The following is a 16,025-nucleotide window of genomic DNA, read 5'->3' as shown; positions in this document are numbered from 1 at the left end:
CGAAAGAGTAATCGGTTGTAGCTTTTACAGTACTTCTGACAACAAAGATTATGGCTGTGCAGCACAGATAATTGTTATTAGAAACTTCCTACTTTTGTGCATCATTCAGATCAATGATAAATAATTGGAAAGACGTCTTGCTTGATAAGAAATGGTCTAAAAGGCCCCCTATCGTGTCCTGTCGTGTTTTACGCTTGAAGAAATAGAAAATTCATAAAATAATATAATTAAATTTACTTTCAATATGTAACATATTTGCGAAGAAAGAAGGATTATGCTGGATATTAACTGACATAAACTAAGTTAAGACGATTTATTGAGAAAACGAGAGGTTGTCACATGTAAAATGTATCTGTTATACATTGAAGTGTTAAATGAGAACATTTTAGGTTGTGCTTGATGGTGACCTTTACGAATATCAACCGAAGAGTGGAAATGTCAAACGTTTCAAATGTTCTGAGTGGCATTCCATCTCTTCCAAAACGCGTTGTTGTTGCTAGTGTGTTTTCGGTACTCTGTTGCAAATCCATAGACTGGTTCCAAGTACCAAATCATGGAGAAAATGTTTCAAACATTCATTACCTGATGGGGCATGGTCTTTGTGCCCAGCTCTGCAACCCACTCTAGTACCACGTGCCGAGAGACCTCGTCTCCCCATTTAGTTGGTACACGGTTTGTGTGGGAAGAACAAGCCCCGTAAGCTTTTATTTGTATCAATCAAACATTTTTGTAATGAGAGGAGATAATTTGGGTTTAAAAAATAGTAGAAACATTTGGAGACGTGAACAGATAAAACAACACGTGTCTGGAAAATTTTATTTACAGCCATTTCTTCGCCAACAGCACAAAGAGTTCTACACTAAACTTTGCAACATTTGATGCCAAGAATGGAGCTGCATAAGACACAAAAGTAAATACTGCAAGATTTTTCTTCTTGAATTTAATTTTGCTATTCTCTTGTAAAAGAAAATTTAAAAGATATGTAAAATTATATTGATGACTGTCGTTATACTAGTTAAAACATTACTGCTAAAATTATGTACTTGCATTTCACAAATAAAACACAGTGCCTCAGTATTGGCGGTACTTAAAGCAAAAACTTTCTTATCGAAACTCAGAAACGGGCAGTTCCTTGGTAAGACTCTTAGAACCTTCTTAACAAATTATTTATTTTCTAATCTGTCTCAATTTTTGCGATGATGAGATTTATATTAGTTGTTGATTCTTCTGGCAAATGTGAGATTCGGCACTTAGAGCGTTTGACATTCCCATTCTTCAATTAAAATTACAATTTACTATCATCTGTCACAATTTATTATTTCTACGCACCTTTCAGAGGATGGATTTATGTCAGTTAAGAAGGCCTGTATGCATACTGGTTCTATAGGGCGTCCTGACCAAGTTTTCAGAGCATGCCGGGAGTGGAGGAAGGAAGTTCTGCCAAACGAAGTCCAAAACATGTAAAGCCGGAGAGCGAGCGATGATGTGGTGTTGCAGACTGTTCTTTGATTCCGCAGTACTGGCACTACACATGTCCTAACTGATTTGGCAAGACACGTTATGGCATAACAGTCACTCTAGCACGTAGGTACTGTATTTTAAGGTCGATAAAGCTGGCAGCGGCCAGACGCGAAACACTTGTGAACCGATGACCACCCATTTCTACCGGCCTTCAGACCATCCAGAACTAGGGAGCTCTCTTCCAGGGCGTTGTGAACATACATACATACGGACCCAGATATGTACATACTTGCTTTGTTACGAGGGATGGATCTTAAACAGTGGCAACTATTTATTCACAACCGATACAAAAAGAGTTACATGTTTGCCCCTGTTACTGTCCTTCAAAGTAGTCACCAGCGTTGTGTAGAAAACGTTACCAGCGATGTGGGAGGCGTAATATACCGTTAGCAGAGCCTGTTCTGTTGATGGTGCGAAAGGAGCGGTCTACTGCCTGTCACCGAGCGAGGTGGCGCAGTGGTTAGACACTGGACTCGCATTCGGAAGGACGACGGTTCAATCCCGCGTCCGGCCATCCTGATTTAGGTTTTCCGTGATTTCCCTAAATCAATCCAGGCAAATGCCGGGATGGTTCCTCTGAAAGGGCACGGCCGACTTCCTTCCCCATCCTTTCCTAATCCGATGAGACCAATGACCACGCTGTCTGGTCTCCTTCCCCAAACCAACCAACCAACCAACTGCCTGTCGAATCTCTGGAACAGTTCTGAAGTGAATCCCTCGAAGTGGTTCCTTCAACTTTGGAATCAAATCAAAGTCACAAGGACTTAAGTCCGAGGAATATGGTGGATGGTACAGTACTTCCCAGTCTCATCGACCGAACAGAGCAGCCACAGCTTGGGGTGCATGCCCCCGCTATTGTCGTTCCAAATTATGCGTGGGTTGCGCAGAAAGTGACGCCGCTTCTTTCGCAAAGCAGGTCGCAGGTGATGCTCAAAAAACGAACACTAATACTGTGCATTTACGGTCTGCCGTGGAGGAACGTAATGCGTTAGGATAACACCATCACAATCGTACACGAGAAGTACCATAACTTTAGACCGCTCCATTCGCACCATCAGCAGAACAGGCTCTGCTAATGGTATACTACGCCTTCCACATCGCTGGCAATAGGTTCTACACAACGCTGGTGACTACTTTGAAGGACAATAACAGGTCCAAACATGTAACTCTTTTGTATCGGTTGTGAATAAATAGTTGCTAATATATCAGTTCCAACACTCGTAATTGACATAAATGTCCCTGGTGGTAGAGGTGTCACGCAGTACCAAAATCCGACGTCCGAATTCACTTACACAGCCCATTGTAGGGCGGTTTACAGTTTAACGAGGACTCCGAGCCACAGAGCAGTCACATCAACAAACATTGCAAGAGGTGAAAGGTGAGTTAAGTGGCACACAAAAATCCTAGGGCTGGCTAGTAATCGAATCCTTGGTGCTTGGATCCGTAGACCCGCACCTAACTAATGAGTGTAATCGAATTAAATTAGGCGATGCTGAAGGAATCAGACTAGGAAATGTGACTCTGACACACTAAATGAGATAGACGAATTTTCTCATTTGGGCAGGAAAATATTTTACTATTCCGAAGCAGTGAGCATATAACATGCAGACTGGTCACAGCAAAAAAGCATGAATTTAGCCAACATTTAATACAAACGCAAATGTTAATACATCTTTTTTTAAATAATTTGTCAAGAGTACATCTTCTACGAAAGTGAAACGTGGACGATAAACAGCACAGACAAGAAGGAAACTGAAGTTTTGAAGTGCGTTGCTGTAGAAAGAATGCTGCACATTTGATGGGTAGATCTAATAACTAATGAAATGGATCGGGAAGAAATGAAATTTGGGTAAATGAAGGGATCGGTTGATAGGACTAGGAACAATCAATTTGGTAAGTGAAGGAAGAGTGGAAGACCAAGACTTGAACGCAGTAATCTGGTTCAGGTGGACGAAGGTTATGGTAATTTTGCTGTAATGCACAAATGGTGCAGGATAGGTAAGCGTGGAGTGTTGCAACAAACAAATTTTGGATCACAATAATTTTCAAAATACTTTATCATTAACAGCGTTGTCACGTTCGGAATTGTGATATGCAGCAACACAGAAACACATTTAATTCTCTTATAGTTTTCTTCTCCATACAGTGAGTGACATCAGATATTAATAGGCTTCATTTGAGACTTGGTAGTGTTTTATTGTTTAAACTACGCCAGAGGAAGAGAGGTTATGACGTCAGTCCATCCCACTTGCTTATTTACGCTGTAATTACAACGTATACTGGTGCGAACAGCTAATTTACTAAGTAACCCCCCCTTCCCGAACACTATGTCGCTTAAGGGGAACACTCGGATAATACGAACAAAATTTCGGTCGCGGCAGTGATATACATGATGTTATATTATGTGTTATCGGTCAACACTGAGTTCGGTTAGCATTAATTCGGAACAGCTTTCTGGTTCGTTGCATCGTTAGATTTTTTTATTTAACCTGAACTTTCAAAGTTTTTCTCATTTTTTTCGTTTTGTTTCCCTGGTGGAGCTGCGTGAGTAACATTACTTGACACTCGTGATCAACAATGACAACTGCTATGCCACAGCGTGATCAGTAAGTTTCAATCAATAAACGCAATTTTGTTTCCAGGTGTCAACAATCGCGATGCCAACAACGTGAACGATACGTTTTAGTCAACAAATGCAATTCTGTGCTCAATTATGTCTTTTTTATATTTTAAAACTGTACTAGTGACGTTACAAGCAGTAAGAGGGGAGTCATGGCCACGAGGAAGCACACAAGCATAGATCTGCAAATAAAACCGAACATCCTAGACGAAGTACGCCATCTTCAGCCTTTGGGTCAAGGTCTTATTGCTCCTATGAAGAAGTCTTATCGCAAGCGTCTTGTGAAAGCAGCAATTCACGTTGCTGAAAGGGAGAAGTGGAAACGCAAACTCGGAGTGTGCTTGATGCCATAAAAGCTATCGCCGCAACGTGGATACCATTGTCACCAAACTTATAGATCGCCGCATCTTCGATGGTGGGTGTCACCAGACATACAGAACTCTTTTAGCAAAGCCTGGACACATAAAAACGCTAATCCTCTTGACGATTTAGATGATACCACTTCAACCGAAGAATGGAATATTATACAACACGTTGCGAACCCGGGAGATAATTTCAAGTAGTTTTCCAAAGCAGACGATGTTGCCGTGTGTGCTCCAGTGAAATCTGATGTTCAAAGAGATGTGTCTGAGGGGCAATAAATGTCATCAGAAGAAAGAGAGAATGACAATATCATTACGGCTACTCACCACAATGTGTTACACACCTTGGACACTTCAGAACGTTTCTTTGCAACATCCGACATGGGTGCTCGTTCTACGGAACACATTTATTTTTTGTGTTATTATTGCAAATTGATGTTACGCTGTGAACTTTATTTTTAATCTTCCGAGATAAGGGAATAATGGGTACTTTGTTTTCTATGACGACGTACATAATATGCTTTAGTACGTATGTACTTATAAGCGTGTCCGGGCTAGAGGTATACAAAAACATTTGTTTATATTTCAGTACCTATTACAGTTTGTATATTAATTTGTCCAATATCGTGCAAAGGAGCCCAAACCTTTTAATGCATAATGGTGCAGTTCAATGTGGCCACAATTCATACATAGCTCGAATCCGTTGTCTTAAATCTACCAGATCTCGGACTCTTGTTTTGTAAACAATGCCCTTGATAAACCCCCATGCACCGAAATACAGCGTAGTCAGATGGGGAGATCAAGGAAGCCAACCAATGGTGACCCCCTTCCGATCCAACGCTCAGGAAATGTCTCGTGGAGAAACGTAATATCCCCATAATAGGAAAGGGGGGGGGGGGGAGGCGCCATCCTGCTGTAAAATGAGTCGAGAGGCATCTGTGGAACTACACAGTTCGCCATCACGTCAAGATAGGTGTGCCCTGTCACTGACACGCTCGCGCCATGTGACTCAGCGCTGTCCATGAAATGGTGAGGATCACATCTTGGAGACTGTTCCTATCGGTTGCGTATCTACCCAACAACATAAAATGTTGAGTTCGTTATAAGGATTCGTTTGTGTATATTTCTAGTTCGAATACCCTGTATAATATTAGTGGTTCACGTGTAAGTGAAAATGTATTCCAAAAATAGAATTTTGAGTCCCTAGTCAACAAAAATTATTTTAATACGAACTCCTGATTTTTCGTTCCCATGGGATTCGTATTAACGAGGGTTTTCGGTATAAATCGCAACCAGTTAAGGATTATTTAATCTAAATCATTATTTTTGTTTGTGCATTTGTATGTAGTAAACATTATTCTGTAACTTGGCCATACACGGAGCTGCGATTACTTATACCCCCTTTTCTGGGGAGAAAGGGGCGGGGACTCGACAAAGTCATGGTGATTGTCGCCACCGAGTGGGTTTAACTTCAAATTCTTTTGTCACAAAAGTGACAAGTTCTTTTGTCAGAAGAGTGACAAGTAGCATTAGCGCAAACTAAGCTGACACTCGTTGCCGATCCCCTATACCTGAAAACCCTTCTGAAGTGCTCCGCAACAGGTACTTGCTGTTTCCCAGGATTGCTGCAATTATCTGCTTATTGTGTGAACATGAGATTTTCTCCTTGCTTACGTATGAGGTATTACAGTTAATATCTGAGAACGAAATAAATACCTCTAGACTGAGATTCCTTAAAAATGACAAATGAGTTTTTTACTGGGCAATAAGGGAAATTTCGGCCACAGCCTACAGACCGTAATTTATTCTGAAGTTTTTTTCGGCTATTTGTAGAGACCACGTTTGGATGAGACAGAAAAATCACTTTGCGATAATGCCCACCCAAGTCTGGTGAAATATTTTTCTAGAACGACTGAGAAAACATCGTAATGCTACCTGCGTGTTTATTTTGTATTGGCAGAAATGAGAAGATAAAACAAGCAATAAAGAGCGTGAACTAAGTCAAACAAGCAGTGCTATCTCCCCCCCCCCCTTTCTCTCTCTCTCTCTCTCTCCCACACACACACATACACACCCACACACACAATGAAGGTACATCGGAGAACAAAATCCGTTCTGCATTTCGCACGTTTGCCGCTCTGCCGAGGATTGAGGACGACAAAATGTTTATGCTTGGTATAATATCCATCCATTTTCTGTTCTACCCTATTCAGTTGAAATTAATGCTGTTTTTTTCTTTGTCCTTAATTCCCCCAAATAATGAAGTCGGGTGTGTTTCTTAGCAACAACAATCTGAAGTCCCTCCCTAGAATTAAGGCTGAAAAAAAAAAACCAACGACGGATACCATGGAAAGTAACGTATTGCACAATGTTAGATTTTTATGGAGGCCTGTATCCAGTCGCTACAAGAATGTGAAGTAGGTGCAGGCATACTGCGGAAGTTTGGAACCATCTGTAAGGAATCCCTCACCTGTTCCTGTCTGTCTGACTTTTGTATCACAATACCTCTTCTTCCAGGAGTTCATTGATAATTAAAATTCATCAACTCAATTCTCACCAGCTTTGCAGAGCCAATTTCACCTTACGGAAGGATGCTGTTTATGATGACACAGTTAAGTAAGGTATGATCCTCTTCGTGAAGCGAACCTTTGTATATACCAATTTATCATCCTTTCCGTCACTTGTGAAAATATATGTTGGTTGTAAGGCAACAGTACTATTCTCATTCCATGCCTTCATGTCTGTGTAAAGTACTAACCATATATCATTTTCTTTATATTTTTTTTTATAAATAAAGATTCTGTTTCACTACCCTGAAGCGCACTAGACAGTTACTACGCCATTGTGGCTTTCTTCCCGTCGGAAACGGAGTACTGAGATAACTGTGCCAAGCAATCACCAACGTATTCGCGCACAACTCCTCAAACGTTCGACAAGGACATATTTGATTTACGAAATGACTGTGTTAAAACAGATCAAAGATAATGTTTTTTAAGTTAGAACCGCCTGCATCGAACTGAATAAAGGCAATACTGACACGGAATTAACAGATCACCAATATAGATATAAGATTTTCGGTTTTCACGTTATTCTGTTGATCTCAGGGCAGACCAATCAAGTCAGCTCGAACTTCCAAGGCTGCATCTTTTCATTCATCTTTTCTACAAATCGAGGAGAAATTTAAAGCACAAATTTCGTTGACATTCACGATAAAAAATAAATGCACTTGGCAAAAGCTATGAGGCACACATAGTGCACACACCTTCTTCATCTTCAAATCCTCATGGATGATGATGGTGCGGAGGACTCCCTTTCATAGACCTGGTCCCTTCTTCAGTTCCTCAAACGAGAATCGCCTATGCCCCATTATCAAGTCACTGACACACTGGACATGTTTGGTTTGCGTACAATTGCTGGACGCACGGTGTTTCTGCATTTTTCAACACAGTCCTTGCCATCTCGGAATACTGATACCTAACGAAACACAGATTTGCGTCTTACGCTATCTTACCGATGTCCACCAGCGTAACTCGGAAACCGAAACACACCGACCGAGGTGGCGCAGTAATTAGCACACTTTACTCGCATTCGGGAGGACGACGATTAAAATCCGCGTCCGGCCACCCAGATTTAGGTTTTCCGTGATTTCCTTAAATCGCTTCAGGAAAATGCCGGTATGGTTCCTCTGAACGGGAACGGCCGATTTCCTCCCTCTTCCTTCCCATTTTTTTCCATCGTGTACAAACTCTAGGGACTGATCAATGAGAGAATACAGTACAAAAAAGCTCTAATGAACCTACTTCCGGAAAAGCATGGTTTCCATGCTAGAGACCATTTATTCAGTCATAGTTAGTTAGAGAGACAGCGGTCTAATATGCACTGTACCATGCAGCCACAGTTACAGTAAACATGGTTTCCTCCCAGAGGGTGGTATTGTTCCTCTACGTCATGCTCTAGCGCTCTTTCCTGCCATAGTAATGGGTAATGTTTTGTTCGATTCACTTCTCTCGCTGACTCACCTTGTAGTGGAAATGATACAGCGTTGTACATAATGATTGCGTGTTCGAATCGAGAGCCTGCCGACAAGGTGTTTACTTACAGAAAAGCAAATGGCAATGAGCTGCGGGTAGCGTGTGCAGGATTTACTTGCGACAAACTTTTCACATCGGTAACAGTTTTGCCACTGGTAAGCCAGATGACCGTGGGGAACATTCTCCAGCAGAAATACAATCTTATCACTTACAGCATATCGAGGGCTTACTAGAGACAGACTTTCCACATCGCCACCAGGAATTATCGGCGTTTCTTGCCAGTAACTTTGTCACCCCTGCTCGAAGAAGTGCCACTGATGATTCGAAGTTCATATGGCTGCTACATGATGATGCTCCGCCCCACTTCGCCGTTAACGTCCGAACGCATCTAAATCGTATCTTCACTCGTCGATGAATCGGTCGAGGGGGTCCAGTTGCACGGTCTGCTCGTTCACTGGATCTCAACCCGTGCGATTCCTGTTCATGGGGCCATCTCAAAGGTATCGTGTATGCATAGCCCATTCCAGATGTGGAAATACTGTCGCAGCGTATTCATGCTTTGACACTGTTCGGATGCAGCATGGACGATGTGAATGTGTGAGCTAGAACATGTGACGGCACGCACACGCATACCTTAAGGCACATGGAAACCATTTTCAACACATACAGTAATGTGGCTGCATGGTACAGCGCATATTAGACTGCAGTCTCTGTTACAGTGTATGATTGAATAAATGGTCTCTAGCATGGAAACCATGCATTTCCGGACATAAATTCATTAGACCTTCTTTGTACCGTATCCTCTCATCGATCAATTCCTAGAGTTTGTACACGGTGGAAAAAAAAATCACTCTGTATACTGGGAACCCCAGATGTGTTGCAACAAACTTCGAGAGCGGTGGAGAGTGTCTTGAGGAACAAATTGAGGATAGTAAACTGTAACCGGAAACGTCATCCAGTGTCGCTACAGGCTTCAGCGCCTCCCGATAGTTCACCCCTTGGGTAGCGAACGTCACTTTGCACGTCGGCGGAATGTCTAACAATGTTGTTTGTTATTCAGTGATCGTGACTAAATGTCACGATTGCCAGTGGAGAAGATGGAGCTACCCGTTCCGTTGACAGGCCTTGTGTCCTATGAATGCGGTGGTCTGTGGCCTCGTTGGATAACTTGTTTCGGTTTCTTTTTATCCTGGAATCCTCTAAAACCACCAATGTTTTTCAGTGCACAGAAGAAAAATAAACTGCGTCAGCATAAAAAGTCAGCCGGCCAGAGTGACCGAGCGGTTCTAGGGCTTCAAGCTGGAACCGCGCGACCGCTACGTTCGCAGGTTCGAATCCTGCCTCGGGCATGGATGTGTGTGATGTCATTAGGTTAGTTAGGTTTAAGTAGTTCTAAGGTCTAGGGGACTGATGGCCTCAGATGTTAAGTCCCATACTGCTCAGAGTCATTTGAACCAGAGCCATAAAAAGTCACGTTTGGTGCTGCAGCGTTGGCCTATCGGCAGGCGCTGGTGCCTGTAACGTCGTTGGATGACGTTTCCAGACACGGGTTCCTATTCTCAATTTGCTCCTCAAGACACTCTCTACAACCCGTCGAAGTTTGTCGCAACATTTGTGGGATATCCTGTACATTTGTGTGTGTGTGTGTGTGTGTGTGTGTGTGTGTGTGTGTGTGTTTCAGAGATAGAGATTATAAAATCTTATACTGATATTCGGACGACATGCAGTTGTCTGGACTGGACCTAACCTGGTGTTTAGTACAAGAAAAATAGCCTGCAAGGGAGACAGAATTGGAGGAGTGGCGGGAAGGGCAAATTTCTTTAATAATAAACGATTTAGGTAAAGTCGCGCGATAAGGGGAGCTGTTAAGACATCGTATTCTTATTATTTAAAACGGTCAAACTTGGAGATAAGCGATCTGTTGTTAACATTGTTCTCGCATTCAGGGGAATGGTATCAAGTTTCAGGTTGTCCGTTACTTATCCAAACTTCTTAAGGCAAATGCCAGAACTGTTCCTTTCAAAACACAACCCAGTTCCTTTCACTATTTTTCTACAATGCAAGCTTGTATCTGTTTGCTGATGGCCTCTCCGTCGACAGGACCCTACATGTTCATCAGACCCAGAAAATATTAGATACAAACTCCCAGGTAGATGCTATTTTCCTTGAACTTCCGGAAGGCGCTCGATACAGTTCCGCACTGTCGCCTGATAAACAAAGTAAGAGCCTACGGAATATCAGACCAGCTGTGTGGCTGGATTGAAGAGTTTTTAGCAAACAGAACACAGCATGTTATTGTCACTGGAGGGACGTCTACAGACGTTAAGGTAACCTCTGGCGTGCCACAGGGGAGTTTTATGGGACCATTGCTTTTCACAATATATATAAATGACCTAGTAGATAGTGTCGGAAGTTCCATGCGGCTTTTCGCGGATGATGCTGTAGTATACAGAGAAGTTGCAGCATTAGAAAATTGCAGCGAAATGTAGGAGGATCTGCATCGGATAGGCACTTGGTGCGGGGGGTGGCAGCTGACCCTTAACATAGACAAATGTAATTTATTGCGAATACATAGAAAGAAGGATCCTTTATTGTATGATTATATGATAGCGGAACAAACACTGGTAGCAGTTACTTCTGTTAAATATCTGGGAGTATGCGTGCGGAACGATTTGAAGTGGAATGATCATATAAAATTAATTGTTGTTAAGGCTGGTACCAGGTTGAGATTCATTGGGAGAGTCCTTAAAAAAATGTAGTCCATCAACAAAGGAGGTGGCTTACAAAACACTCGTTCGACCTATACTTGAGTATTCCTCATCAGTGTGGGATCCGTACCAGGTCGGGTTGACGGAGGAGATAGGGAAGATCCAAAGAAGAGCGGCACGTTTTGTCACAGGGTTATTTGGTAAACGTGATAGCGTTATGTTTAGCAGACTCAAGTGGCAGACTCTGCAAGAAAGGCGCTCTGCGTCGCGGTGTAGCTTGCTGTCCAGGTTTCGAGAGAGTGCGTTTCTGGATGAGGTATCGAATATATTGCTTCCCCCTACTTATACCTCCCGAGGAGATCACGAATGTAAAATTAGAGAGATTCGAGCGCGCACGCAGGCTTTCCGGCAGTCGTTCTTCCCGCGAACCATACGCGACTGGAACAGGAAAGGGAGGTAATGACAGTGACACGTAAAGTGCCCTCTGCCACACACCGTTGGGAGGCTTGCGGAGTATAAATGTAGATGTAGTTGTAGATGTAGAACCTAATCCACCTTCCTTTTGCAACACTAAGTGAGACATCTGGACAGATGTCACGTCGGAATATTGAGATCATGTTCTGCTTGAAAGCGTCTGTTGTGAGTGGTCCTCTCCAGAGCAAGCGAGTGCCTTCTTCAGGCAGCTGCGGAGGCGGCGACGCTGGGCTGCACGCAGACGCACCGCGCTGCGTCAGCCGTTGCGCTCGGCGCGCTCCCACTTGTTTTCGCCCTGATTTCGCAAACGGCTGGCTTAACTTATACTGCGCAGCGGTGCAGGCGATGGATCTTTACGCCCGGGGCCAGCGGCTGCTAACCTCATTTACAAAGACGAATTCAGAATTCTGTAATTAACTTTACCCTATAATCATATGCAAATTGAGAGTCGGTAATTGCCATCGACAATATTTACCGAAAGAAGCGAACAGACGAAGGTATAATTAGTGAGCAAAGGGAACGAAGTAGGGCCACGAAGGGGTAACGGAAAGGAAGGGGAGAGGGGGAGAGGGATACGGGGGAGGTGGAGGAACAGCAGGGGGAGGAGAGCTGCAGTAGGGTTGGTCGGACAGCAACCCCCGGCGAGCCCGAATTACATACAACTTCCCAGAAACTGCGAGTGGTAGTTTCAATGTCCGCCGACACATACCAGTTCGTTAGCATGCCATGAATAATTCATTCGCGCATAAAGGCAACCTTAATTACCAATCAAAGACAACGTCTTTGGAAACTTCTTTCCTACGACTCCCCGAGCTCCTCCCGGCACTAAAGTTCCGTGCCGGCCATTATAATTATTTCTACCCTCATTAACAATTTTTTGGTGCCCGGCGCGCTGACACCCCGGCGTCCGGGCCCCCGTGTAATAGGCACGGGCGCGGGCCGGTGGGCGGGCGCCGTTCCCACCATTGCGCTTGTAATTTTCCGTCATTTGTGTGTCACCGCGAGTGATGTATGGCGGCTAAATTTGCAGACGCGCCCGTCCGGGGGGCCGGCCGCGGGGTGAAATAAACGCGATGTGCCGCCTCTATTTGCGCAGTCGCCCACTTACATTACGGCCGCCGCCCGCCGTCGCCACCTTTAATTCTGCTAATTACAAATGTGCCACACTCTAGGACCAATCATATTAATTAATTCTAATTAGGCGCAAAGCCGGCTGCAAATTAGAGTGCGCGTCGCGACGGCAGGAATCCGACTACGGCGTGCGAAGACGTGAGCGAGTTCTGTTCCGGTCCTCGTACGTATACCGCGCTGCTGCACTACACGGATCGGGTCCTCGCTTCTTCTGCTCCTGCCGCTAACACCTGGCGCAGTAGTTCGATCCCTGTCCGACAGTCTTGATTTAGCAAAATAACCGTCTCAGTCATCTGGCCACTGAACCACTATTAAAAATCGGTAAAACAGTCTCGATCGCAACAGATGCCCCCTCTCCTTTTTTTTTACAGCCGGTTTTGCTCTGTGCTGTAGACCACATTCACGCCGTAAGCACCATAATGGCGGCTAAACACCATGGTGGTGGCTGGAGGCGGTGGACGGAAGATCTTCAAGAACACGGACGTCAACTGTTTTGCTGATCTTGTACCGACCGCCGCCACCAGCCGCCATCATGGTGCTTAAGGCCAGAAGATGGTCTAAATTACAGACCGAAACTGGTTGCACTCACTCCGTCTTCAGGCCACGAGTGGCCTACCGGGACCATCCGACCGCCGTGTCATTCTCAGTGAAGGATGCGGATAGGAGGGGCGTGGGGTCAGCACATCACTCTCCTGGTCGTTATGATGGTATTCTTGACCGAAGCCGCTACTATTCGGTCGAGTAGCTCCTCAACTGGCATCACGAGGCTGAGTGCACCCCGAAAAATGGCAACAGCGCATGGCGGCCTGGATGGTCACCCATCCAAGTACCGACCACGCCCGACAGCGCTTAACTTCGGTGATCTCACGGGAACCGGTGTATCCACTGCGGCAAGGCTGTTGCCCCGAAACTAGTTGTCAGGCCAAATAAACATCGTTGCGATCGAGACTATTTCACTGAATTTTAGTATTTTACACCGATCGCTGTTCACTTTCCGTTGAAACAATGCTTTCTAAAATTGATGTGCTAGTTTAGCTTACATCTCACATTTGTAGTGTACTACATATCACTGTTGATGGTATTTACAAAGGAAGTGTTGACCAGATAAACTACAAATTATAAGGTGTAAGGCATTTCTATGGATGTTGAGAGAAGCCTGGGATACTATTTGAGTGATATTAGATGCATGATGCCGTAGGTAATGGCACCGAAACAAAAGGTGCATTCAAAATTCATCTCGTAGGCAAACAGCTGTAGTAATTAAAATTTATAGGTAAATGAGAACAATTTCTAATACTGGTTTTCCAAGTGTTATTCGGTGTTGGCAAAAAACCGGAACGCCCTCTTATTCAGGATGTTCCACAATTCACGTTACACACTTTTAGAGATTGTAGAAGGGACTGAGTAGATCACGTTTTATACAGGAACCCATGTCCGGAACATCGTCCAACGACGCTACACAGCGTCATAGTTATAGGCACCGGCGCCTGTAAATGTATACATGTGCAGGACGACTCCGTGATGATGTTACAAATGTTCTAGGATGATGGAGAACGATAAATCCATCAATCTGAGGTAAGGGACACTACACCGGAAATCAACGAGTCGAAAATTATAAAGCGAAAACAGTTCTGATAACTCTGACTGCAGAATAATTACACTGGTACTGCTGTTGGTAAGACTGTAGGGTTGGCAACTTTCAGAACTGGTAGTATTGGGCAGAACAAGGAAAACGTCCAGTAAACATGGGATCTAAAATGTATACCTTAAGAGCTATGAGCTCTTGTTCATCTTTGCTAATATGAAACACATCTCTATTGAAAAAGTGCTCACATCTCTAAAGGTATGCATTTTGGAGCCCATATTTACTAGACATTTTGTTCTTCTTTTAGTCCATATTATCATCTCTGAAAGTTGCCTACCCTACAATCTTAGCAACAACAGTACCAGTACATGTATTCCGTTGTCAGGTGTATCAGACCGGTTTTCGCTTATAATTTTCGACTCGTTGGTTTCCAGTACAGTAACCCTTACCTCAAATTGATACATTTATCGTTCTCTATCATACTAGAAAACTTTTAACATCATCACGGTACTGCAGAGTAAATGCTTACATTTACAGGCGCTGGCACCTATGACTTTCACGCTCTGTAGCGTCATTAGATGACGTTTCGGGACAAGTGTTCCTACGTAAAACTTGATCTATGAAGTCCCCTCTACGACCTCTAGAAGTGTGTCACATGAACTCTGAAACACCCTGTAGATAGAAAACAACTCTCTTGACAGTAGGGGACGAAAAAGCTGCTATTCGCTTCCACGTCCACTTAACACCTTGTGAACATACCATCTCGGAGGGACGCAGATGCAATGTATTTTCTTAAGAGAAAGAATACAGACTTCGAATGGCTGCAGTTTTTGTGACATGATTATAGATGCAATGTACAAAGTACATGATCTGTTTCAGTCTACGCATTCCGTTATCAGATGTATCTAAGAGTCCAATGAAATAACACCTATATTTGAGGTTGCGTGATACTGTGACGTAAAGGTGTCTGTTACCTCCGGCTAAGTGGCTGGAGCCAAGGTTTTCTGAGTGCAACCCCTCCGCATTTAATGACGTTTCCGGACACGGGTTCCTATCCTCAAATTTTTCCTCAATGTACCCTCTACACCCTTCGAAGTTTGTCACAACATTTCTGGGATTTCCTGGAAGAGCGGGGGGGGGGGGGGGGGGGGGGGAGCGGAGAGAATTACAAACGGGAAATTACCGACGCTTTCACATACAAAGTAAATCTTCCTGGGAGATTAAAACTGTGTGCTAGACCGGGATTCGAATCTGGAACCTTTGCCTTCCGCGGGCAAGTGCTGTACCAGCTAAGCCGACGACCCGTCTTCGCAGCTTTACCTACTCCAGAATCTCATCTCCTTCCTTCCAGCACTCACAGAATTTCTCCCGTGAAACTTGAGGGACTAGCGCTCCCGAAAGATATAATCTTGCGCAAACATCGCTTAGCTACAGCCTATGCAGGTGAAATCAACCTAAAGAACTTAGAAGTCCAGGACGCAGGTAGGTATTTGCCACATGGCAAACAAAACACCGACTTACATATGTATAAAAACACACTATGCCTTTACAGTTTTGTCTGTCGCACCTGAAACAAATTACAAAGAAACTCAC

General features: G+C 43.9%; 1 protein-coding gene and 1 pseudogene across 2 annotated transcripts in view; both read right to left on the bottom strand.

The window, feature by feature from the left end:
* Positions 1 to 16,025, bottom strand: part of LOC124788192 (POU domain, class 3, transcription factor 2) — a 642,117-nt gene that overhangs the window by 150,834 nt on the left and 475,258 nt on the right. The window lies entirely within an intron of this gene.
* On the bottom strand, positions 13,634 to 13,751 carry LOC124790605 (annotated as a pseudogene).

Source organism: Schistocerca piceifrons, chromosome 3 (genome assembly GCF_021461385.2).
Source record: "Schistocerca piceifrons isolate TAMUIC-IGC-003096 chromosome 3, iqSchPice1.1, whole genome shotgun sequence".
Classification (NCBI taxonomy): Eukaryota; Metazoa; Arthropoda; class Insecta; order Orthoptera; family Acrididae; genus Schistocerca; species Schistocerca piceifrons.
This window is presented reverse-complemented; position numbering and strand designations above follow the sequence as displayed.